A 27,528-nucleotide genomic window follows, 5' to 3' on the forward strand; every position below is an offset into this window, starting at 1 on the left:
TCAACTCACAATGCATGTGCCTTTAAATAAGGCCATCCCTGAGAATGAAAAGTGGTCCTATGGTGCCCTACTAAACTTCGCCAGGCTGAGGTTTGCTCCAACCATTCCCTGATCTAAACTCCCCTGTCCATGGTGCTGAATTTGAAGACCCACATAGTTGGCATAAAGGAAAAGCAAAGTAACCTGAATCTGAATTGTAAAGGATCTTGAATATTACTCTGAGGCTGGCCATTGAAAATCAGTAAAGGTTTTTTCAAACCCTCTGCTTTAGCCTACGAATTTCTCCTCTTTTCCAAAATCTTCAAGTTGAACTGGATAAAATAAGTGAGGCTTTCAATTAACAAGAACTGTTCAAACCAATATCTTTTCAGTTCTATAATTCCAAAGATTCCATTATCTGGGAATAAATTGATGAAAAGAGAGAATTAGAAGGTCTATTTCATAAACATCAACCCAGATCTAACCAGAGTTCAAATAAAAACAATCAGAGACTAGAAACCATCGAGTGGGTCTCAAGCCACAGCACTGAGCTAATGCAGGGTGCTGAGGCTGGTACTGAGAACAAAGGCTGAAGATAGAGTATGTCTTTATATCTGGTGCAGAATTGATTTTCAAGCCATAAAAATGTTAGTTAAGGAACAGTGACATGAACTAGGGCAGGGTGGGGGGAAAAAGCTGGAAAACAGCAAGTGCAATTTCAGGCTTATGAGAAATGGAATTAAAGTTAAGAGAAGGAAGGCAATCTATTGTTGTCCAGGAACTGGCAAACAGCACAGCCACTGCATCGTTATAGTGGCAACGACCTGCTGTGTACATTTCTCTCTGAGCTGTCTGACCTAGGAGCTGAGTGATTTATCTACTCTCCACAGTTTCAGCTGGGCCAGGCCAAGAGGATAACTTGGAGAAAGGGGTGGTAGTGGGGGTGTTGACACTCAAGCACCAAGCCAATGAACTCCATATGTCTTGTGTTAGAGAGCATGACCATAAATCAACCAATCACACATTTATTTCACACCTACTATAAACAAATCTTTGTGCTAGAAAGATGCTGGTCATACAGAGATTGAAAAGGGCAGAGTCATTGGCCTTGGAGAGCTTAGAGTCTAGTGGGAAAGATTAAGCATGCAGAAACCAAATTAGTAATATATGTTAGATTATGACTAGAGACAACAGAAGCTGTCAGAATACAGAGGAGAACTGTTAACTTTCATATCATGGAAGGCTTCTGAGAGGAGATAGGACCTGAATCAAATTTAAAGAGCAGGTAGAATTTGCACAGGCAGGAAAAAAATGGGGGTCAGCACTTAAGGACAAAGCAATTAGCAAAGCTGCAGAGGCAGGAATGAGTCAATTATGTTTTGAGAAAGGTAACCCTGCCCATCCGAAGCCAAATTCATGATCTAGCTACAAGAGAGACAGTACCCAAAGTCTCCACATCAAGGGAGAGATTTGAGGCAGTAGTTGAGGCAGTTGAATACTCAAGGCTCTGTGTACATCAATACTGGACTGAACCACTTTGCCAAAAATTGAATGACGTCTCGTGTGAAAATTAAATTTCTACAACGCTGGCTACAGTAGGATATGCTGCTAAGGTACAGAGAAACATCAGGGCCAAGCAGTCTTTCACCCCATGACTCTCCCAAAAAGTTATCTGTGAAGTTAACCAGGATAATGTTTCTTCTTCAAGCTAGTGTGCTCTCATCCTGGTAAATAAGAAAATCCAATGGTGAGGGTTAATTCTGGCAGGAAGAATAGAGAGTCCATAAGAGTCTTTAGAAGTTAGACAAATAACATTTTGTTCAAGTGTCTTGTATTCAATGACCTCATTGCCGACTTGCAACACCAGTTAAGCACATCACATCCTCATTACAAGTTAGTCTACCCCATAGAGCAGCCACCACAGCACAACAATTTGCTGTCAGAAAACAGATTAGAAGGAGGAAGGAAAGCTGAGGAATCCTCAAGGTACAAGGGAGAAAACATCTTATTTCTTATTCTAGACGTATTTCTAAAATATATCTAATTTTTAATTCTAGCTCATAGAAGGATAGAAGGAAAGAAAGTCCAGATGAAAATGAAGATGCCAAATCTCAGAGATAGTGGTTTTAAAATAATAGTCTTGTTTGTGTTACAACAAAGGGGCCTTGGGTATGTCGGGGAGAGGCAGGAGTAAATGTGTACTTTGGTGTTGCAAACAAACCTGCTCCAGAGGACTCATCCTGAGGAAAGATCAAAGCTGTATGTCTTTAGGCAGAGGGAACTCAAACAAACAAAAGCAAATGAAAAGATATCTAGCAATTTGGTGTTATTCAACTAATGGAAATTCTAGAGAAAAAATACAAACTTCATTCAGAGAGAGGAGTTCACCTGAGACCTGACCACACTGTACCACTGAGAACATGCTCGAGAACATGCTCAGTGGTCTCCCAATCACCAACTTCTGAGCATTCACATGTATCAAGCATTCATGTAAGTCATCTCTCTTGATGACTTCAACTCTGAGACTCCCTGATCCCTTGACTTCTGCCTCCAGCACCTTCTTGGATCTCCTTCAATGTTTCCTAGCAATCGAATTCAGTCTCCTTTTCTGGACACTCTCCCTCCTCTCCCCTCCAGATTGAAGGTGTTCCCCCCTGAAATTCAGCTCTCTCTTTACTCCTTTCCCATATTAAACTCAATCCAAGGGAGAGAAAGGCAGAAGGCTTAGAATTTAATCTTAGGGACCTCCAATGATTAGCTTGGCAATGTTGGGCAATGTACTTAGCCATCCTCAATTGGTTTCCTTACCAATAAAACACAGATAATATTATCTTTTCAGCTTATGTTAGTTGACTGTTTTGAAAATCACATGAGATAATAAAAGGGAGAGTGCTTTGAAGACTGTAAAGACTTGTAAGCTGTTCATCTCTAAGGTAAGATGGATGATGAAAATGGTGGTGAATCCTCTCTCATCTATACTGCATACCTTAGGAGCTCCATTATCTCTCTTCCAGCTAACTTGGCTACAAACACAATCCCCATACTGTAACCCAAATGTGCTAATCACTCCCCTCCCTTCCTTCTACCTCCATTTTACCACTCTTAAGACAACCATTAAAAAAAAAACCTCAGTTTAGGACATGGATTAGGGGGAGACTTGAGCTCAACTTGGATAAGATGGCAGCTGGTAAACCACACTGTTGTTCTACCAAGAGACATCTCAATATTGTATTTAACCACAAGGGCTCTGAAGTCATACTTCCTGGGTTCAGATTCCATCTTCACCAGCATGACTTGCTTTTTGACCTTAGGTAAATTGCTTAACCTTTTTGTGCCTCAAATTCCTCAACTATAAAACAGGGATGTTAATAGTAGCATCTACCTCATGGGGTTCTTGTGACTTTTACATGAAATAAGATATATAAATTATCTGAGACGTCATATATGTGAAATAAATATTTGGTCTAATTTCATATACTTAGAGGTGGTAACAAGCACTCAATCATTCAACAAATATTCAAGGATTAATTGGAAATCCATTTGCTCCAGGAACTGGGGATACAGGGAGAACAAAGCAGAGATCTACTCAGATTTATTAGAGTCTAATGTGGAATATAAACAAGTAAATAAGAAATTGAAGCAAGTGGTAAGTGCCATGATAGGGAAAAAAATAAAGGATGCTGTGAAAACACACAGAAAGGGCTTCTTGGAAGGATGGAAATGAGGAAAAAGTAATGAGGTGTTACGGGCTGAATTTTGTCACCCCAAAAGTCATACATTGAAGTTCGAATTCCCAGTACTTCCTAATGTGAATGTACTGGGAGATAAGGTATTTAAAGAGAGAATTAAGGTTAAATGAGGTCATTAGATTAGGCCCTAATACAGTGTTAACAGATGTCCTTACAGGAGGAAAAAATTAGGACACAAACACACATAAAGGGAAGACCATGTGAAAACAGGAGAAGATGGCCATCTACAAGCCAAAAAGTGAGGCCTTCAGAGGAAACAAACCCTGACAACACCTTCGTCTTAGACTTCTAGCCTCCAGAACTGTGAGGACATAAACTTCCCTTGTTTAAGCCACACAGTCTGTAGTACTTCGCTAAGGCAGCCCAAGCATACATAGGGTGTGGCAATGGTACTCTTCAGAGAGACACGACAACACATCTGAGACTGAAGTATGAGTAGGAGAGGGCATATTTTGGCAAGGGCAGAAGGCAGGGGGCCACAGGAGAAAGGTCAAGGCCATGACTGCTCATAATACGACCTTTCATTTGTATATATTCCAAGCTCTTTGGAGCACATTATTAACTTCTTTTGTCCTCACAACAGCTTTGAGGTGTTGGACACATCTGAGTCATAACTATCACTATTTTCTAGAGATCAAAGCTAAGGTTCAGCATGGGGCTGAACTTGACTCACCCACACTATAGATAAGTGCAAAACTGAAGCTCTTAGTGAGGAAATAACAAAGCTATCTCTTCCTTGTATTTGGTACTGAATATAGTTTATGTTTACTGATGTCATGGAGAAGGATAAACTTTAATTCCCAGTATAATCCCTTCAAAAACAGCTAAATAATACAAGATAATCAGTTTGGAGACAGATAAGTGAACAATTTGAAAAAGACAGAGAGAATGGTTGAACATGGGCTTACAGATGAATTAGTCCAGCAGATAAGAATGGAAACTGGATACAACAAATGTTTTGGAGGGGTTGTGGGTGATGGGTAAATTTGGTGAAATCTGTATGTTCTTTTCAAGGAAGGAGAGAAGTGAATATTGAGTCAAAACTTCTCCCCTAGTCCTCAAACATCTTCGATGGTGATTTAAACAGTCTGCCCCCCACACCTAGCACATCTTCCTTGAGGTTAATGAACCTGAGTTGAGCTCTTTGAGATGAATCCACACCGCATGAGGACTTCCAAGAAGGAACAAAGTGAGGTCAACGTGGTGTTTCCACTGTTCCGACACAGTCTAGTGATGGAACGTTGGTTGAGTTAACTAAGAAAGCATTCTTAAAGCATCACCTCAGTTTTCTCACCTGTAAGATGGGGCCTCATTTAACATGAGAGTTAAATGAAAGCATTAAAGGAGACATCTAATGCTTGGTCTAAAGCCTTGTGCCTGGCACAAAGCAAGCACAGGATAAATAGTAGGTCCTTATATAAAATTTTAGGGGAGAAAAGGAGCTACTTCTGACTTGGGGCTGCAGAATGATTTAGGTGCCATTAAGCTCCCTTCCACTCTGAACTTTACACTATTCAAATGCATCAGTGACGGATTAACACTTCCACAGCTAAGAGTTCCCTTGAGCAGACAAACAAAGACAGCTGGCAGCACCTAGCATCACCCTCCTACTTTCTGAGATGAGCAAGCTAAAGTCAAAAGAACCTAGTGATATCAGGTAAATATAGTTGAGCCTGTCATTGGAAAGCTCCTAATAAGTTTCCCAGGTGATTCATTGGGGGGCAGGAGGCATCTGACTCACCCAAGCTGCCCCTGCTCACATCCGCAGATTTGATGGACAACTGGCCTCAGGTAGTTCTTTTTCAGAGCAATCTAAGGTGTTCTTCACAGGGTATCTAAAACACAACAATTATTCCACTGAGAAATGATGAGAACTAAAAATAACAATTATATTATCTTCACCAAGACAAGAGTACTGGAAAGATGAGAACCAGTTTTTTTCCAGGAAGAGAGACACGCTCTTTTTCAAGCCTATAAAGGGTAAACACCAGAACCACCAGATTCCCCCAGGGTTCATGTCAGTGGGCTGCACATGTCTGCACAATCATGCAGTGCCGCATTACAGGGAAACGTCACTAAGCCGAAGGACCTCAAACAGGGCATCCAGTAAATTCTGAGCAACAATAGTGGCCTCATCTGGCTGGACTCCAAAAGCAGAGTATTTGGGAACATGACCTTGCTATACATGGAGCCTCCAGAGAGTGAACTGAGGACAGCCTGCCAATCACAACTGAAAGATGCTCCCAGACACCCCTGGGCAAGTGTGAAACCACATGCTCTTAGCTTCTGTCTACTCCCACACACTCTCCTGTACCATTAAAGGTGCTCCCTGATATTGACGCGTTATTTCATTTCTGCTGAAATAATGCTGTTAACGTTGTTCAAATGTTCTGCCTACCCGCCTTAATCTTAAATTCTTCAAGGGCAGCAGGAAGCCCTTCTCCAATGCCTCATGTCCTCCTCTCTTTCTCCAAACCCCTGCCCCAGGCCTAGCTTTAGCCCTAACCTCAGCACAGGCCCCACACTAATGCCTGTGGTATGACTGAAAGAACAGAACCCTGTTTGCTTCAACCTCAAAACACATGGAAATCCCAGGATAAAGTCCTCATATATGACATTGGTCAAGGCAACTGCCCTGTACCAGTGTCGTCACAGTGTTCACTCTTGCATATCAAACTCCTCCTTATTGGACTAATATTTTAAGTTCATTAAAATGGCAGGCAATTTGCTGTCTAAACTGTGATATGTTTGTGGTGGTTTGCAAGAAATGCAGAACAAGAAAACTAGTAAGACAGAAGTCGTTTTAATCAGGGCCACGTATCGAAGATGATCATAATGGTGGGTGCTCTCTGTACATTTCCCTTCTCATCTCACACTGACTTTGCTGAATGAAGAAGTTACAAGACTCTGAGTAGGGAGGCAGAGAGATCTTTCCAAAGATGCAGAGCTTCCCTATCCACAATCAGACCCTAGAAAATTGCATAGGCTCATGCCTCTAAACCACAGGTTTTAAGGACCCGCTGCACCTTAAGGCTCTGACTGCTGCTTCTAATGTGTTTCCAGAATTAGAAACTGTCCACAGGAAGTGTCCTATGATCTGGGACATCCCTGTGCCCCTCCTAAGACATTCTGGAGGACCTAGAGACACACAAGAAGGGAAAAGTCTTTTCTTATCTCTTGCTTTCCATCTTCTCTGGCTATTTTCTCCTTTCCAAACTCCACATACATATGCACATGCAACGCACAGTTGGAAAGAACAGGAAAAATCTCACCAACTCTGACCTCATTCTTGAATTATTTGCCCAAAAAGAATAGAAGGCAGTAGAAACCAAAGATTTTACATGTTACCTATAAAATTAGTATCTATGAGTTAACTATGAATTAGTTAACAATGAAATTAGTAAGTACTCCTTGTAAAAAATATTAAAACAATGCAAACTAGAAAGTAAAAGTTTCCACATATATATATATGGTTTATGAAGATTTCACAAATGGAAAAGTCAACATTCTTCTTAACATCTTGAGATACAAGCTCTGATTTACCTTCTGAAAGATAGTAGATGATTAGAACATTTCTGGAAAATCATACCAGAAATTGATAACTGTAATTACTTCTTGGAATGGAGAAAAACTTACTTTTCATAACCTTTTACAGTGTTTAAATTTTTCACTCTAAGCATGCATTGCCTTCTAAAAGTGAAGGTAACCAAATCAGACAATTAATCAATTGGCTAATTTTTAAAAGTTGTTCTAGTTAAGAAGACATCAAATCTAGTCCCACAAATTAAAGTTATTTTCTGGTGTGAGGATCTGAAAACAGAAGCTTTAGTCCCAGCCCTCTCCTTAATATGTCTCATGACTTGTGTTTCTAATCCATGAAAACAGAATTGTTCCATTTATTGATTTTCTTCTATTTCTTTCATCAATTTTGTAGTTTTCCACATATACATCTTATAATATATATCTTGTCAGATTTACACCTAAGCATTTTGGTTTCTGGTGCCATTGTAATTTTTTTAATTTCAAATTTCAATTGTTCATTACTGGTATATAGGAAAACATTTGACTTTTGTACATTAAGCTTGTATCCAATGACCTTGCTATACTCACTCATGAGTTCCAGGAGAGCTGTGTGTTTGTTTCTCAATTCTTTGGGACTTTAGACAATCATGTCATCTGTAAACAAAGATATTTTTTTCTTTTTTTTGTGTTGTACAGGTTTTTTTTTTTTTAAATGGAAGTATAGTTAATTTACAGTGTTGTATTAGTTTCAAGTGTACAGCAAAGTGATTCACTTATATATATATATATATGATATATATATATATCATATATATATGAACATATTCTTTTTCAGATATTTTTTTCCATTATAGGTTATTACAAGGCATTGAGTATAGTTCCCTGTGCTATTCAGTAGGTTCTTGTCATTTATCTATTTTATATATAGTAGTGTGTATATGTTCATCCCAAACTCCTAATTTATCTCCCCCCACACACCTGCTACCCCCTTTGGTAACCATAAGTTTGCTTTCTATGACTGTGAGTCTATTTCTGTATTGTAAATAAGTTCATTTTTATCTTCTTTTTTAGATTCCACATATAAGTAATAGCATAAATTTGTCTTACTCTGACTTACTTCACTTAATATGATAATCTCTATGTCTATCCATGTTGCTTCAAATGGCATTATTTCATTCTTTTTTATGGTTAAGTAATATTCCATTGTATATATCAATATACATCACACCTTCTTTATCCAGTCATCTGTTGATGGACATTTAGGTTGCTTCCATGTCTTGGCTATTGTAAACAGTGCTGCAATAAACATTTGGGTGCATGTATCTTTTTGAATTAGAGTTTTCTCTGGATATATGCCCAGGAGTGGGATTGCAGGATAATATGGTAACTATTTTTAGGTTTTTAAGGAACCTCCATACTGTTCTCCATAGTGGCTGCACCAATTTACATTCCCACCAACAGTGTATGAGGGTTCTTTTTTCTCCACACCTTCTCCAGCATTTCTATACACTAATAATGAAATATAAGAAAGAGAAATTAAGGAAACAATCCCCTTTACCATTCATCAAAAAGAATAAAATACCTAGGAATAAACCTACCTAAGGAAGCAAAAGACCTGTACTCCAAAAACTATAAGATGCTGATGAAAGAAATTGAGGACGACACAGATGGAAAACTATACCGTGTTCTTGGATGGAAAGAATTAATATTGTTAAAATGACTACACTACCCAAGGCAATCTATAAATTCAATGTAATCCATATCAAATTACCAATGGCATTTTTAGCAGAACTAGAACAAAAATTTTTTAAATTTGTATGGAAACACAAAAGACCCCAAATATCCAAATAGCAAAAACAAACATGAGAAAGAAGAATGGAGCTGGAGGAATCATGCTCCCCAACTTCAGACTATACTACAAAGCTACAGTAATAAAATCAGTATGGTACTGGAACAAAAACAGACATATACGTCAATGGAATGGGATAGAAAGCCCAGAAATAAACCCATGAACTTATGGTCAATTAATCTCTGACAAAGGAGGCAAGAACATACAATGGAGAAAAGACAGTCTTTTCAACAAGTGGTGCTGAGAAAACTGGAAAAGAATGAAAAAGAATGAAATGTAAAAGAATGAAATTAAAACATTCTCTAACACCATATACAAAATTAACTCAAAATGGATTAAAGACCTAAATGTAAGACTATAAAACTCCTAGAGGAAAACATAGGCAGAACACTTTTTGACATAAATTGCAGCACTATTTTTTTGGATCTGTCTCCTAGAGTAATGGAAATTAAAAACAAAAATAAATAAATGGGACCTAATTAAACTTAAAAGCTTTTTCACAGCAAAGGAAACCATGAACAAAATAAAAAGACAACCTATAGACTAGGAGAAAATATTTGCAAACAATGTTACCAACAAGGAATTAATTTCCAAAGTATACAAATAGCTCATACAGCTTAATATCAAAAAACAAACAATCCAATCAAAAAATGGGCAGAAGACCTAAATAGACATTTCTTCAAAGAAGATATACAGATGACCAACAGGCACATGAAAAGATGCTCAATATTGATAATTATTAGAGAAATGCGAATCAAAACTACAATGAGGTTGTCATCTCATATCAGTCAGAACGGCCATCATTAAAAAGTCTACAAATAACAAAGACAGTTTTATTTTTTCCTGCCCAATCTGTATAACTATATTTGCTTTTATTGTGTTTTTGCATTAGCTGGGACTCCAGTATGATGGTAAATAGAAGTGGTAAGAGAGGGCATCCTAGACTTGTTCCCGATCTTAGGGAGTAAGTTTCTCACCATTAAGTGTTAGGTCAACTGCAGGGTTTTTGTAGGTGTTCTTTACAAAATTGAGGAAATTTCCCTCTAATTCTAGTTTACTGAGAGTTTTTATCATGAATTAGTGCTGGATTTTGCCAAATACCTTCTCTGTACCAATTTATATTATCATATGACTTTTTTTTTTTACCTGTTAGTGTGGTGGATTATGCTAATTGATTTTCTGATGTTGAACTAGTTTTGCAAACCTGGGATAAATCCTATTTGACTGTGGTGTATAATTCTTTTTATACAATGTTTGACTCCATCAACTAATATTTTGTTGAAAACTTTTGCTTCTATGTTGACATAGTCTTCCCTTCTTGTAACGTCTTTATCTGTTTGGGGTTGTTTTTTTTTTTAATCAGTTTAATGCTGTAGTCATAGAATGAATCAAGAAGTATTCTTTCTGCTTCTACTTTTCTGGAGGAGACTGCTGAAAAGTAGTATCACTTCTTTAAATACATGGCATAATCTACTAGTGAACTATCTGGGACTGATGCTTTCTTTTTTTGAAAGGTTATTAATTACTGACTTTATCTCTTTAATAGATAGAGGGCTATTCATGTAACCTATTTATCCTTGTGAGAGTTTGGCAGTTCTTGTCTTTTAAGGAATTCATCCATTAATCTAAGTTATCAATTTTGTGAGTATACATGGTATTCCTTTATTATTCTTTTAATGTCTGTGGACTCAGTAGTGATATTCCTCCTTTATTTCTGATTTTGGAAAATGTTGTGTCTTCTCTCTTTTTCCCTTGGTTAGCCTGACTAGATGTTTATCAAATTTATTGATATTTTCAAAGAATGAGATTTCGGTTTTATTGACTTTCCCTATTATTTTCCTATTTTCAGTTTCATTGACATTTGCTCTAATTTTTATTATTTTTTGGCTTGCTTTAGGCTTAAATTACACTTCTTTCTCTAGTTTCCTAAGGTGGAAGCTAGATTATTGATTTAAGATATTTGTTCTTTTCTAACATATGCATTTAACACTATAAATTTCCTTCTAAGCACTGTTTTCACTGAATTCCACAAATTTTGATGTTTTATTTTCATTTAGTTCAAAATAATTTTTAATTTCTCTTGAAACATTTTCTTTCATCTGTGTGTTATTTAGAAATGTGTTTAATTTCCAAATATTTGAGTATCTTCCAGTTATCTTTTTGTTATTGATTTCCAGTTTAATTTTATTATGGTCTGAGACATACTTAATATGATTTCTGTTATTTTAAATTTGTTAAGATGTGTTTTAAGGTCCAGAATGTAGTCTATTTTGGTGAATGTTCCATGTGAATTCGAAAAAAATGTATATTCTGTTGTCATGGGATGGAATATTGTACAAATCAAGTTGACTGATAATGCTGTTCAGATCAAGTATATCCTTACTGATTTTGAAACTACTCTTATCTATCAATGACTGAAAGAGGGGTATTAAAGTCTGCAGCTATGATAATGGATTTTTCCATTTCTCCTTGCAGTTCTGTCAGTTTTGCCTCATGTATTTTGGCACTCTTTTGTTAGTTACATATACATTAAGGATTGTCATGTCTTCTTGGAGAACTGATCCCTACATTATTACATAATTAAAACTCCAATATTATTATATAGCTTCTTTATTCCTAATAATTTCCCTCGTCCTGAAGTCTGCTTTGTCTGAAATTAACATAGTTACTCCAGCTTTCTTTTGATTAACGTTAGCATGGTATATCTTTCACCATCCCGTTACTTTTTTTTTTTTTTTTGCGGTACGCGGGCCTCTCACTGTTGTGGCCTCTCCCGTTGCGGAGCACAGGCTCTGGACGCACAGGCTCAGCGGCCATGGCTCACGGGCCCAGCCGCTCCACGGCATGTGGGATCTTCTCGGACCGGGGCACGAATCCGCGTCCCCTGCATCAGCAGGCGGACTCTCAACCACTGCGCCACCAGGGAATCCCCATCCCCTTACTTTTAAAGTGTTTTTCTTGTAGACAAAATATTGCTGGTTCTTGTTTTTTTTAATTCACTCTGAGAATTTCTCTCTTTTAATTGGTGTATTTAGACCATTTACATTAAAGTGATTATTGATATAGTTGGATTAATGTCTATTATATTTGTAGCTGTTTCTATTCACTACACTTGTTATTTGTTTCTTTTCTCCACCTTTTTGTGCTTTCTCTGGTTTTAATTACATGAGTCCATTTTCTCTCCTCTCTTAGCATATCAATTATTTTTCTTTTTAAAAACAATTTAGTGGTTGCCCTAGAGTTTGAAATATACATTTTTAATTAATCTAGGCCCACCTTCAAATAACAGTATACTGTTCCACATTTATGGAAAGTACCTTATAACAGAGTTTTCCCAATTCCTCCTCCCTGTCCCTTATGACATTGCTATTAGTCATTTCATTTATCCATAAGCCATATACTACTTCAACAGTTATCTTTTAGATGAATTAAGAGTAAGAAATGCAAAAAATTTTATTTTACTTTTGTTCTCCAGGTAAGCATATTTCAGTGTGACTTTTCTGTATTCACCTGTCTCTCCAGATTTCAAAGTGATAGTTCGCTCCACAACATCATTCTCTGATGGTCCAAGAAAAGTCATTGGTTTTCAGTTTGCTCAGCTTTTTCTTGTTGTAAGGATGACAGTGATGACTTCCAGGATCTTCACATGTAGGAGCTAAAACTGGATGTTCCTTTTGACTTGTGTTTCAATATTCTCACCTATAAAGTGGAAAAGACCCTGCCCTGGAGGCTGCAAGGCGATGAGTCATATAGGGTGGGGGTCTTGCAGGAGGATCATGAGATAGGACCTTCTTTCTCTGCAATCTATCAGCCTTTCATTTTATCAAAGCTGATTACTTTTTCATTCTACTCATTCAGAATCTCACAGACTTAACGTATCTTTGCCCATGAGGATTTCTGAATTAAGTCATAAAGTACTAGATTATGTATTCCTTTTGGCCTCTGTATCCCTAACATTTTGCCCTACTCTGCACTTTTATAGTACAGACTCTACCAAAAATAGAATCAGGTTCAAGTTAGGAATAACAATGGTGGTACTCAGGAATCAGGTGAGTTATAGGTTGTGGGATTAAAAGTGCAAGGCTCAGAGATGGCTGGGGCAATAGAAACAGCATATTCAATCTTAGAACAGAGTGTGGGTAGAAAAAAAGAAGGGCATCGAAGGGTCTGTCATTCTCATTACCCTGGGATAACTCCTACTCCCTTGAGATTCCAACTTAACCTCTGGTTGGTCTGTCTGCCTGCTTCCTCTCACTGCTCAAAAATTACAGTAGCCATTATTTCTAGAATTTATAAAATACTCAATATATAAGGAAAATGAGCATTCATATAGTTCAGTCATCCACCCAAAGCAAGGATCTTTTCAAGCCCCGTTACATTACTAAGACAGTAGTTTTTTGGGGTTTTTTTTTGCGGTACGCGGGCTTCTCACTGTTGTGGCCTCTCCCGTTGTGGAGCACAGGCTCCGGACGCGCAGGCCCAGTGGCCATGGCTCACGGGCCCAGCTGCTCCGCGGCATGTGGGATCTTCCAGGACCGGGGCACAAACCCGTGTCCCCTGCATCGGCAGGCGAACTCTCAACCACTGCACCACCCGGGAAGACCCTAAGACAGTAGTTTTGCCCTCAGCCAAACCTCATCTTAACAATTTTCTCATCTCATTGTTCAGGACTTCACATTCTGAGGGAATCATCAGAATCCCCCAGTTGAGAATCACCTGAAGGCTTCGTTAACTTGAAGGATTTACTCCCCACCCAACCATGAGCTGGATAAACTGCTGTCTGTCTCCTCCTTTGCTTTGGTCTTCTGGCCACTCTTAATCCGTGTGACAAGGGCCCATACAGCCAAGCTACCCCAGCTTTGAAATAAATGATGTGAACACTGGTGCCAAATGTGTAAGTAAAGTTCAAAGATTTATGCTATCTTTTAAAATTCGGCCAATTCCTGTGCACAAGAAAAAATCAATTGTTGGGCCTGCTTTGTTCTTGAAAAACAAAAATCAATCATGGTTCTTGCCAACGATCCCATTACCCTCTGGGTGCCGGGGTCCCTCCTTCACATCCCCATTGCATGTTTACATCAGCTATATTGAACTGCATTTCCATAAGGCTTCTGTCTTGGTTTAAGATTGAAACCACCTTTTATATTCCCCTCTCTTCCTAGCATCCTTAGATCCCTATTACTTTTCCCCAAAATAACTGTAAGTGTGTGAACTAATTAGCTTAGAGAGCACAAGCTCCCTTAATGCCTTCGGAATCCTGCCATCCCACACTGATTTCTCTATGTTCTGAGCTGCAAAACAGCCCCTCACTTGGTTTTGGCTTAATTATTCTTCAAGGTCATCCCTTTGCCACTCCTGTCCATGTTCTTTTTCTTCTCTGCTTCTGTTTTTAAGAGGATTTTTAAGTAGGTTCGGCAGCTCAGTCATTTTTGAGTCATTACTAGCTTCAATCCCCTTTCACACTTATAACTTGTCCTATTTTTTTGCTAGCCTCACCTCCTTCTCTGCTGTATTTGCAAGAGTGTTTCTGATTCTCTCTGACCCCTTTGCCAGGTTGGAATTTTTCTGTGTTTTGGTGGCCTGTGCCTTTTCCCTGCAGTTTGAACTAGTCTCGCATGGCCTGGATTTGAGAATGGGCTCTCTCCTCCCGTTTATAGCACAGATGGGTCTTTTCCTTCATCTTCCAGCTGCCCCTTCATGAAGCTGGGCTGAATGTTCCCTTGATCTTCAGGACACTCACTCGTCAGGCAAAAGCTCCAAGAAGACATCTTCCCCATTCATGGTGGTTCAACAGCACCCCAGACTTCTGGGTTTCCAGTCCACCTACTGATTTATTTCTATGTTTACCTTTGACAGAAACCAGAATCTTGAGGTGAGAATAATAAAGCAAATGCAACAATTATAATAATAATGCCACCTCACACTGGAGAGCACTGAGGGTTTTTCAAACACTCTCCTGTAAATTCTCCCATCCAGAAGACACATTACATAACAGACTTTTATAATTTCCTGCTTTCTTCTAATTATTATTCTAATTATTTTCTATTCTCTTCTAATCTCCTATTGTAATTTCTCCTTCCCACTCACTTTGCATTATCAATCATCACCTAAAGAACCACGGAAAGCACTTCAGAGCTGGATCTAGACCAAGGGATTTTGAACTTTTTGAAGTAGCAGAACAAAGAGTTGACACTGAAGCCAGAGTTCACATCCTATCAGGAATGTGTAAGAATAATTAGAAAACTGAGGATTAAAACCTCACAACCAAGCACACCCAATAAAAATGGGAAATGCTACAACTCTGAGGCCCACAGAAGACCTAAGCATCCCTCACTAACTCCAACAGCAGGCTCTGGGCAGCACCTCATTCCAGGCATCATAGATCATAGAAATGGGCTCTTAAATGAGACTTAATCTGGTTCTCAGAGGGAACTAAGTCTGCAAGGTATGGGCCTCTGTGGGCAGACGGTCTGGGCAAGTAAGCAGAGTAGAATGCTAGGTAGAGAGGGAAGAAAAAGAGATACCCAACAATGATGCCAGGCAGAAGACTCAAAGGCCAGGAAAACAAGTCTTCAGAAGTTCACTGTTATGGCCCAAATTGGAGATAGGGCCTCTACAGGGGTGATTAAGCTAAAATGAGGAGGCCATTAGGGTGGGCCCTAATCCAATCTGACTGGTGTTATTATAAGAAGAGGAAATTTGGACACAGAAAGAGACACCAGGGATGCACACACAGCGGAAAGACCACGTGAGACACAGCAAGAAGATGGCAGTCTGCAAGCCAAGGAGAGAGGCCTCAGAAGAAACCAAACCTGCCTACACCTTGATGCTGGAATCCTAGCTTAAAAAAAATAAATTTCCGTTGTTTAAGTCATCCAACCTGTATTTTGTTATGGCAACCCAAGCAAACTAATGCATTCACCCAGAGGATAAGTTAAGCAGAAAACCCTCAGGTCAGATTTCCTGGGTTCCAATCTCACCTGACCACTTACTAGCTATGTGACCTTGGGCAAGTTATGTAACCAAACTGTGCCTCAATTTTCTCATCTGTTTAACAAGGAGGATAATGGTACCTAGCTCACAAGGTTGTCATAAGGATTAAATAAATTAATCTTTGTAATGTGCTTAAAAAACTATCTGGCGTATGCTATATTAGTTGCTACTATTATTACTATTACTATCATCATCATCATCTAATGTGCCAGGATTCTTCATGGGTTTCCAGAAAGGTAGAAGAAGATTGATGAGACTAGAGAGGGACTAGAGACTAGAGAAAACATGTAAACAGAAATGGATTTTTGAGGCAGAAAATTTGTGACTTAAAGCTTGTACCCGGCAAACATCAATAGCTAATTCTAGGAAATGAAGACATTTCCGGAAGACGGAGTATGTCTCCCCTTTAATTCACACTCATTGTCAGAAGTCTGGGCTTCCCAGCGTTCAAAAGCATTTCAGCAATAAACATTAAGCACCAACATTTGCATTAATATGAAGAAAAAGAACAATAAAGATAAATATCATCAGTGCTTATGTGCCAGGGGGCAGACTTTATGCCACCACAGTCCAAAAACAGGAGAAAGAAAACTTCTGGAGTCATATCAATTTTTCATGTTAAATTTCTGCATACTCCTCTTTTATCTCATTGCATATGAGAAAACATGAATACTCCTTTCCCTTGAAGCAAAGACCCCTCTGAAAAAGATGAAGTGGACAAAAGACAGAGTTCAAATTGCTTGATAGTGTTAGAGTCTTTTTTGAAGCAATAATATCCATGTTTTTAGATGAAAAGATTGTCTAAAAATGTAAGCACAGGCTCTGTGATGTGGTCACAACATGAAGAACTAAATATTTGGCCCTTTAGGTCCTTTGGTCATCATTTCAACCTGCCTAGGAAAAAGGAGATTGAAGCCACATTCCCAGAAATGTCATATTTATCAACAGTAATAAATTTCTCAGAATCGGAGGGACCCATCTGCACTTACTTTAAGCAGCAACGACTCAGAAAATGGGCAATCGCTTCCCCAACATGAAAAAAGCATCCAAGAGCAAAGCAATTGATTGGAAAAAATGAGACTAGCCTAAAAGATGAGAACTCTGGGAGGTCATCCACGTTCAGATAAAGGATCTAAGCCTGACTGAGAAAAGCAAGATGACTAGTACAATGGAAGGAACTCAGTAGAGTCTGCATATTACAAACAGAGGGAGCATGGCTCGTGGTGAAATTGTTATTTTTTTCCATCACTTAGAAGACTGGGATCAAACTGCTTATCTCAGAGTTCTACTGGTCTACAAATCCATCTCAGAATCCCTGGTTTTAGTTTTGTTTTTCTAAGCCTCAAGAAAGACCACTGTTGGTTTGAAAAGAGATTATTTCAAACTATTTTATTCTGATCCCCTGAGATATCAGATTTTCAAAACTGTTTCAATTAGATTTGTACCCTTGTAACCCTTCATCCCACGACAACATCCCTAACAACGAAGTCCAGGAGCTATGAGTTATGTGTCTGCCGAACAAGTTAAGAAAGGGTTTTAATAAGACCAAATAAAGACTGAGCTCTTGGTAAGGCAGGTAGGGAAGGGAATGCATAGGTCATTCATTGGTTTAGAGAGTTTTTGAGGATGTCTGCCTTCTGCAGCTGTGAATGACCCCTCGAGTGTCTCGACTCTACATCCTGTTTGATAGATCAGTTGATCTACCAGCTAGTTCTACTCTACACAAACGTGGCTAGGCTACATAGCTAACCCAAGCTCTGCAAATGCTGAGGCCTGTTGGCATTACTTTTTCCCCTTGTTTATTATGTGTTGACATCCAGACAGATTTTTAGGCAGGTCCTGTAGACTTCAGATTTTCACAATATTACAATTTCAGCAGGCTGAATTGTTAAAAAGTGGAAACTGGACAGACTGTTATCAACTTTAATCGACCATTAGAGCATCGGAGCTTGAAGGCACAGTATTTAACGGCTGGAATGGGGTGGTCAAGTAAAATGCTGTCTCTTTCATTTGGAATCTGGGAATAAAGCCAACCCAGATAGAAAGGGAAAAAAAGCCATTACTCAGACAGCTGTGGCAGAGCACAAGGATCAGTGATGCAAAGGAGCCCAAGACGAAAATATTGCAGTACACTTGGGTGAGGTTTGTCTACAAATTCTGGTTTGCAGATTTTTTACATAGTGAAGATAAATAAGCTGAGGAATGAGATACTGACCTACCAGAATGAAGGCTATTATCTAATATCAAAAATGGATCCTGTGACATCATATTATACTGCCAGACTTGGCCTCAATATGTCATCAGCTCTCTGTGCAGAAATGGCTCTCTTCTCAGAAAGGCAAATAATTTGCTGCCTTGGTTAGGATTCTCCGCCTCAGCCCCTCAGCATGGAACACCGTGAATGCTTCAGAGAAGGATCCTGGAATTAAGGTTTTTAATTGCACCTGACATTAGTGAGCTTTCGCCTGTTGGCAGCCATCTTGTTAAAACCACCCACGGGAGAAAAGTTATTTTACTAGGAGTTCACGCTCCTTGCTCCTTCGTGCCTCGGTTGGCCATGCCAGATTCCTTCCTGACACCGTTTACTCTGCTAAGGTGGTTTTGCACATTATGAACTTTCAGAATGTTAAACTGAGCACAGTTTTCTTTTAAACAAAATATATTGTTTATGTAAAGAGTCTAATGGCCCATAGCAATCCAATCTACATGTGAAGTACAAGATTTCATATTGAAGCAGTTTTATTACTTCACGTATGAAAGATATTGAGCAGTGGTAGGTATATTGTATTTGTATCAGAAAAATGCAAGGGCAGATATATGGGGCTTGTGCTTAATAATATTAGAATCGATTATCCCAATGAGAGGCGAGACATCTGTTCATTATGGGAAGAAGCGGCATTTCCACCCCACCACTGTTGTCCGATGAACCCTTTCCCCTCTTCACTCAGTGAAATAACCATACTTAAAGGATTAATAATGCCTCCCAAACTGAAAACATTAACTGTCTGTCAGCAGCAAGGGAATATTTTTGATATCATTTAAAATTTACTAAGCACATGTGGTTTGCTGGACATTATACCAAACCTATAAAACATTAGATATTTAATCACTGGTTGCTTTTGTATGCTAATTATGTTGATTCACTTGACCTCTCAAAAACTGGATTTAATCTTTCCCATAATTTCTACATTATGGAAACCCCAAACCTATTTTTCTTTACATTTTAGCTTCTTTTTCTGCGAACTCTAATCATTAGACAATCTCTTGCAGAGTAATCTGTACTCTTATAAACTATCAGCTATTTGAAATATTTTAGGAGAGAACTAATCTCTTTTTTTATTATTATTATTAATCTGGAAGGTTGTTCTTTTTTTTTTTGCGGTACATGGGCCTCTCACTGTTGTGGCCTCTCCCGTTGCGGAGCACAGGCTCCGGACGCGCAGGCTCAGCAGCCATGGCTCACGGACCCAGCCGCTCCGTGGCATGTGGGATCCTCCCGGACCGGGGCACGAACCCGTGTCCCCTGCATCGGCAGGAGGACTCTCAACCACTGCGCCATCAGGGAAGCCCTGGAAGGTTGTTCTTTAAGCACTGCTGTTGAGAGGGAAAAGCTAAACCTTTGCAATGTTCCTAATAAACAGATTCTCTAGATGCCCTCTCTCCTTTTACCACAATAAATATTTATTCAATATAATTGAAAGCCTCGATTAATATTACTTAAATCAGATGGGGTGAGAGCATATTCTTGAGTTAACAAAAACTAAAACTAGCAGGCAATTAGGGACACAGAATAATTTGAAATGAAACCAATGCAAAAGGAAATTTGCTTATAATATCCTTTTGGAAATTTTGTTATATTTTTGGATACAAGATTTTGTTGTATGAAATTTCACTTTTAAACATTTTTTTTTTCCTTTTCCATGTTTTCAAGGGTGGAAAGAAAGAGCTTTCTTTTCCACCCTAACTTGCTTCTAGGAGCAAAAGATGGTCCCTAGCTGTCCATGTCTGAATTGATGTGATGTGCTTTGGGATTTAGTTAGAATGCACACATTTTTCCATGTCCTTCTAGCTTCTAGGCATGCAGGCCAAGTTCAAACACAACATCTTAAGTAAATAAAACTAAATTGAACAGCTAAAGCCTTCCTTCAAGGAAAGATATACAGATTAGTGAAGGCCAGACCATAGTGTGATTCTTGCCCATACCCCAACGATAATTCAACCACACTCTAGAGAGAAAAATGTGCCTCTGCTGCGTGACTGTGTGTGTTTGAGTCCACACATAGTTTGCACTTCCTGGGCCCTGCACAATACGGCCTGTGGTATGGATTAGATATAAAATCATTACACTGTGGATGTCAGTGCACTAGTCTTATTTTCCTTCAGTAGAAAAAGAACTCTCAGCCAAAATACTGTTTACATTTAAAAAATGTTTCCTCCACAAGAAATCTTCCTCCCTGTAGATTCCCAAGTCTAGACTTAGCTGCGAAATCCAACCTTTGCCAGCAGGAGTGCTCACCAAGCTGGGAGGGAGCTGACACAGACAAACCTCTGCTCAGAGGGGAAGTGGGCCGCCCAGGTGGGTCATGACTGCACAACGGGCTCCAAGGCTCACCAATATGTACCCATCGAATAAAGGAGCCCTCAGGCGCTCCTGTCTCTTCAGATCTCAGAGACTTGGATTCCAGTGAGAGAAAACACACATTTAATCAACTAATAAATTTACTTTTAAGAGGGTCTCCTAACATCTCGACAAGGAACTTCTACTTTTTAACGTACTGCAATTTCTACTCTTAATACCTTAGTTCTACCCTCTTTGATTGATCAACATCCCTTATTAAGCAAGCATCTGTAGCGCCTCGTTCATCAGGAAACTAAAAGAGCTGTCTTAGTCTGTTTGGGCTGCTATAACGAAATACCACAGACTGGGTGGCTTATAAACAGAAGTTTGTTTCTCACAGTTCTGGAGGCTCAAAGTCCAGAATCATGGTGCCAGTATGGTAGGGTGTGGGCCCTCTTCTGGGCTGCAGACTTTCTGTGGCTTCACATGGTGGAAGGGACCAGGGAGCTCTCTTTTATAAGGACACTGATCCCATTCATGAGGACTCCATCCTCATGACCTAGTCACCTCCTAAAGGCCCCACCTACTAATATCATCACTTTTGGGTGCTGAAGTTTCAACATGAATTCTAGGGGAATACAAACATTCAGACCATAGCAATAGCCAAAGGACTGATGTTCCTTGATCATTCCAGTTCTATTCATAGCTCTTCATGTGTCGTTGCTAATGCCCAAGCCAAAGGGCTGGGTTTTGTAGGGAAGGTCAAGATTTAGGAAATATGTTCTGCTTCCCAAGGAATTAATGGACTCTTTGGAGAGTGTCTTGGTCCATTCAGGCTGCTGTAAGAAAAATACCATAAACTGGATGGCTGATAAACAACAAACATTTATTACTCAAGTTCTGGAGGCTGGGAAGTCCAAGATCACAGCACCAGCAGATTTGGTGTCTAGTGAGACCCACTTTTCGGTGCATAAATGGTGCTGTTTTGCTGTGCCCTCAGAGGATGGCATAATTCCAATCATTAGGGCTCTGCCCTTGTGACCCAATCACCTCCCAAAGTCCCCACTTCCTAATACAATTACGTTGGGGGTTAAGATTTCAATATATAAATTTGGGCGGAGGGGATAGAAACATTCAGACCATAGCAGGAAGGTGAGATTCATATGTGATACAATTATTAAATAAAACAAGGAGATGTGTGATTAAAACAATCAAAATGTGAGGCTGCTGAGGTTCAGGGAAACAAATATTCCATTATATTCACTACACTCTATTACCAAGGCAGGAAAGTAGATTAACATATTCTTGAAATATTTCCAATGGTAATTGAAATAATGAGTTCTTCTTTCCTTCCCTATAAGCAGAAAAATCAAGTAATCATATCACGTTGCTACCTTGTCATTCCATGTACTTGATGAAGCAAAGGAAAAGCATCAATAATGCCACTATTTTTCTACGAATCGAAATGTCTTTGGGTTCCACCTTACTTCCTTTCCTAACACAGAAGCATTTTCCCAAAGAGACAATGTAATATATATGGCAATTAGTATCCCTTCTATTTCAGCCCTTTAAATGCACCTGCCAAGCCTATGTCAGCTGTTAGGAGAAATCATAAAAAAGCAATCCTTCCAGAATATCTCCAGGTCCCCTCTAGCCAACTGGTTCCAATTGTTCCCGTACGCTAGTACCCTAGTTCTCAATTCTCTTCCATTCTCTTTGATACCAATCTTGGCCGTCAAACTCTATCAAGCTTCTTGACTTGGCCTTTTCACCCCTTTAGAACATGACCTCCTGTATCTGCCTCTGCTCCACATGTGGAAAGACCCTCTATCCCTCACTCCATCCACCCCTCACCAGAACACAGACCTTCAAGACTCAAGAGTGGTGGTTGGTGTCCAAGGGTCATTGTAAGAGCCAAAAGTATGAGGATAAAAGACTATTTACTCAAAAGAACCAGGGTTCTCTCTGCCTAGAGAACTTTTTTTGAGCAGTATGACAAAATATCTGTCTATCTGCCTATATCCTCCACTGGTGGGTGAACTCTTCAAAGCAGGGGACAAGGACTTCCTTATCTCTTCATTCTAACACACTGCCTAGAAAAATAACACACACATGGTTGCTTAATTAATTAATTAATCCATGCTCCAAGGTTAATTAACTCCCCCAAACAAAACTATTTATTCAGTAGTCTCAACTAGAGTTTAGAAGGAAAGTGAACTAATTGAATTAATTCACCCTAAAGCATAAATTATTAAAAATACATCATTCTGAGCTTCCCTGGTGGTGCAGTGGTTGAGAGTCCGCCTGCCGATGCAGGGGACACAGGTTCGTGCCCCGGTCCGGGAAGATCCCACATGCCGCGGAGCAGCTGGGCCCATGAGCCATGGCCACTGAGCCTGCGTGTCCAGAGCCTGTTCTCCACAACGGGAGAGGCCACAACAGTGAGAGCCCCGCGTATCACAAAAAAGAAAGAAAAAAAAAAAACATCATTCTGATATAGGACCTGACAATGGTATTTTTTTTAATCTCCCCAGGAGATTTTCATGAGCAGCCTGTCTTGAGAACTAGTGGCACAAAATGTCCTCTGTGCTGTGGCCCCTGCTTCTCCCATCATCTACCCCATGCACGTGCCTCTCTAGTTGTACTGAAATAAATGTCCTTTTTCATGCACATCATGCCTGCCCAGACCCCCAGATCTGTTTCACCATACTTGGAGAAATCTGAAGTTAGGGATGATGTTAATGTCTCTTCCAAGGTCTCCCTATCAGTATTATTTGCCTCCTATGGTCTGAATGCTTATGTCCCCCCCAAATTCATATGCTGAAATCCTAACCCCCAAAGATGATGGTATTAAGAGATAGGCCCTTTGAGAGGTTCTTAAGTCATGAGAGTGGTACACTCATGAATGGGATTAGCACCTTATAAAAGAGGCTCCAGAGAGACTCTTTGCTCCTTCCTCCATGTGAGGTTACAGGGAGAAGTTGCCGGCTATGAGCCAGGAAGAGGGTCTTCACCAAATGCGACCACCCTGGCACCTTCATCCTGAACTTCCCAGCCTCCGGAACTGTGAGAAACCAATTTCTGTTGTTTATAAGCTACCCAGTCTGTGGTATTTTGTTATAGCAGCCCAAACACTAAAACATTGCCTCCCAAATCAGGTTATTTTTTTCCCTGGAAATGCATGTCAGAAATAATGTTTCATTTTGAACAAGAGTTAAATCACCAGAGTAAGGAAACTACATCAAAAGCTACTCTGGGAATTTTGGGAAATTTGATGAATCTAAATGAGAAGAAAATACAGAGTGAAGCCTTTTAAGATTCGTCTGCAGCAGCTCGTCTCAGTGGTGGATGGATTGTGTTGGTTTTCTTCATCTGCAGGGTAAAACCCATCGTCTAACTAGAGAAAAAGATTTATTGCAGTTGCCAGAGCTATGAAAGGGAATCATAATTCCTGACACCTCTCCCCATTCTTTCCTCATCCTCTAGCATAATATATCCAGACAATTTGGTTATGACTTAGTAGGTACTGATGGTAGAGCGTAGGGCTCCATTTTGATGGATTCAAACCCAACCCATCCTGCTGGTCTTCTGTAATAACAGAGAAGGTCTCAGAGACCAGAGTGAGTTCAGGGCAGTTTTCAAGTACATAAAAATGGGTGTTTCTCATGAAGTCAACATAATCATATTCTCTGATGATGTATCTGCTACACTCACGACTCCATCTGAAATATTTAGGGCTTGTCCTTTTAAGATGATCCCAAAACACCCCCTTCAGCTTGTCTTCCACAAACATGCCTTTTCTGAGCGATTTAGGTGTAGAAGCAGGAAAAAAAAAAAACAGGTGGGGGATTTATCAGGATTAATTAATACACAAGAGGAAAGAGATGTATGTGATTAAACTAACCTCTCAGGTTCATTATAAATATTTTATGCATTTATGTGGCTCTGAATTCTGTCTTTGTCATTTAGGAAATAGCCCTTTGTCATTTAGGAAGCTTCCTACGAGTGAAAATAAGCTGCAAGGATTCTTATACCCAGGTCTGCAGTTGGAAAGACCCAAATAGAGAGCAGTAGGACTCCTGTCAGAAGAGGTAACACTGCCAAGGAGATAGGAAGGGACACACCATCACTGCATTCACTGGGCTGACTGATTCTCTGGAGGCACTTTATATAGGAAATATAGGAGAAAGCCTTGGTGGATGAAGGACAGCTCCCAGAAGAGGGGATGGGTGGGGCTAGCATCCCCAAACTCTCCTTTACACGGGCCTCTGCACTGACCTCTGGAGATGCCCTGAGTGCTCCCTCCTCAGCACCTCCACTATTGTTTTCCCCACACCATCCCCTAGTCCTCCACCATGCAATGTCCTCCCTTTACCCTTCTCTCTGCCTGGCTTCTCCCACCCATCCTTGGAAATCAGGCTCCAGTTCATCTCCACCATGAAGGCTATCATGGCGTTACATATTTAGCATTATCTACATCCCTTGGAACCAGAGGTTCTATTTCAGAGTGGGGTTGATTTCAAGAAGTAAAATTTCAACCACCCAAAGTAATTAAAAAGGAACTTCATTTTCTACTCACATTTCTCAAAAGTCATGAGAAGGTCTCCAAAAGCATAGTTTATAGTCATATTAAAACTCTCTTTCGTCACTGTCCTTCCTATCCCCAAGGGACTCCCACAGCACTTTTTCAACCCCTCCCCAGAAAGTGCCTCTTTGTCCCCCAGCTCATGAGGCTTTCTTTCTTCCTTTACTACAGCGAGGAAGATTAAAGTAGAGACCATATGATTCTCTTTGGTGTTCTGGGGGAAAGGCAATGACTTTGAACATGCGGACCTCATGAATTTGTATCCCATCATATACTTATTATATATCCTTGTATTCTAGACATTTCTTCCTGTGTATTGATCCTGTCTTCCCAAATAAGTTGTGGATTCTTTGAGAACTATGTTTTATTCACCTTTGTATTTTAGTACAATGTAGGTTTTCAGTAATAGTTTTAGAATGAATGAAAGAATTAAAACATATGAAAGTCAAAGATTAAATTTCATATTTCATTAATTCCTTCTGCAAATATCACATACTACACACTCAATTACTATTTGCTGATGATAATAAAAGAGGAAAGCAACCTAATCAGGAGGAAGAGAGGAGGCAAAGGCCCAGATCAACCCTGCAGTCTTTCACCCATAATGAGCTTCAGTCAACCAAACCTCCAGGGCTTCTTCACCCAGTAATCTGTTATTCAGCCTCTTGTACGTGGACTTGCCCAATTCATTATATCAATCTCGAAAAAAAAAACAAACAAACCACCTGCTTTGTTTTGCTTTTGCCCCTACTGAAATTCATCTTATTAGATATGACCTGTCTTTTCAGCTCTTTGCAACCTGTTTGATCCCTGGGTTTGTTACACACCATGATTCCTATTCTCCGAAGACTTATCAACATGGTTGTAGAGTCGCCTTTTTATTTTTAGTTGTTCATCACATCATGAAAGAAACTCATCTCCACCACAAGGAACTGCAGGTTGTAATTTGAACACTATGTACATACATTCAGATGCACATTTATGCATGTCACACGGGGGAATGTGCCCACTCCTTCACCCAAAGCATAGGCACACGCTGGGCACTTCTGACAAACACCCACAGACGCACCTCAATACAACATCAAAATGGGTCCAAAGCACATGGTAGGCAGGATGTAGTCTGTACTAGGTGCTACCTGGTTGAGAACACTTGCTGGGGCCATAAAGAGAGGGGCACAGGCACACAGCAAGGCAGGAGGAGGTGCAGCTTCCCAAAGCATGGCTTGAGCATCCTGGACCAGATATTGCCCTCATGGAACCTCACGGTCAAAAAGTTTTCTGAAGGGAGAGCAGGGCCAATTTGCTGAGCTCCTATTATAGGCCTGCACCTTCAGATGCATTTGATCTTCCAGTCACCAAAACACCAGCATAGATCTTATAAACATCAGCATATTTGTACATAAAATTAAGGCTCACCTAAATTAGGCCATGCATCTGTGTCATAAGGTCAGTAAGCGCCAAAATCAGAACCAAAGAGTGATCTCATCCAGGCTCCAACTGCTGCTGCTCTGATCCCAGATAACCTGTTGGTAAAACCACAACCTGCATCAACCTAGACCTCAGCTGCTCCTCCCGGACACACATGCTGCATCCGTCCCTAGGAAATTCCATACAAGTCCTCCATCCTCACCTGGACCACAGAGCAAAGCCACTTCTTGCCCACAGTCAGATCCCACTTTCTTTCCCCACAGTGACAATGCCAGGTTTCCATCTTCCTCCTTGGGAAGCCCTACTCACCCTGCCCCTTTTTCTACCGGATGAGGAACTGAACTTCTTATTCGCTTGGTTCACTTTTCACCAGCAATTTATCAATGGTATTGTGGTTACAGAGCCAGACTAAGTCCAAATCTTGGTCCCTCTATTTCCAGTTGTGTGATTTCAAGCATGTTAGTTAGCCTCTCTGAGTCTCAGCTTCCTTATCTGTAAAAGGGGCTAAGAGCTGTATCTATCTACGGAGCAATCCCTGGGCGGGTTGAATGAATTGATGAATGTGAAGCACTTAGAACAATGCCTGGCACACCGTGAGCATGAGATGCATTCTGGTTCTCACATGTGCCAGCTCTGGGAGCCAGGAGGACAAGATGGACACAGCCCCTGCTGTAATTCGAACAGGGCAATCAGTGCTAAACACGTAATTGGACAAATAATTAATTAGAGCGGAGATGAGCACTCTGAAGGAAAAGGACAAAGGCAATGAGAGCATCTACCAGAGGGTCAGAATGAGTAGGAATCAGGTAGATCAGGGGTCAGCAAACTACGGCTTGGCAGCTTTAGTAAGCAGAGTTACTAGCAC

General features: G+C 39.9%; 1 protein-coding gene across 25 annotated transcripts in view; it reads right to left on the bottom strand.

Annotated features, from left to right (window-relative positions):
• Nucleotides 1-27,528, bottom strand: part of LOC116764761 — a 430,466-nt gene that overhangs the window by 154,417 nt on the left and 248,521 nt on the right. For 7 of the 25 annotated variants that reach the window (XR_004353007.1, XR_004353005.1, XM_032653671.1 and 4 more), the window contains one exon: nt 5,470-5,563. The exons of 17 other annotated variants lie outside the window; for them this stretch is intronic. The gene's annotated coding sequence lies outside the window, so the exon portion shown is untranslated. Of the gene's footprint in view, nt 1-5,469; nt 5,564-26,651; nt 26,759-27,528 lie in introns of all 25 variants that reach the window. One more of the 25 variants, XM_032653673.1, reaches the window with a different exon arrangement.

This window comes from Phocoena sinus, chromosome 13 (genome assembly GCF_008692025.1).
Source record: "Phocoena sinus isolate mPhoSin1 chromosome 13, mPhoSin1.pri, whole genome shotgun sequence".
In the NCBI taxonomy this organism is placed as follows: domain Eukaryota; kingdom Metazoa; phylum Chordata; class Mammalia; order Artiodactyla; family Phocoenidae; genus Phocoena; species Phocoena sinus.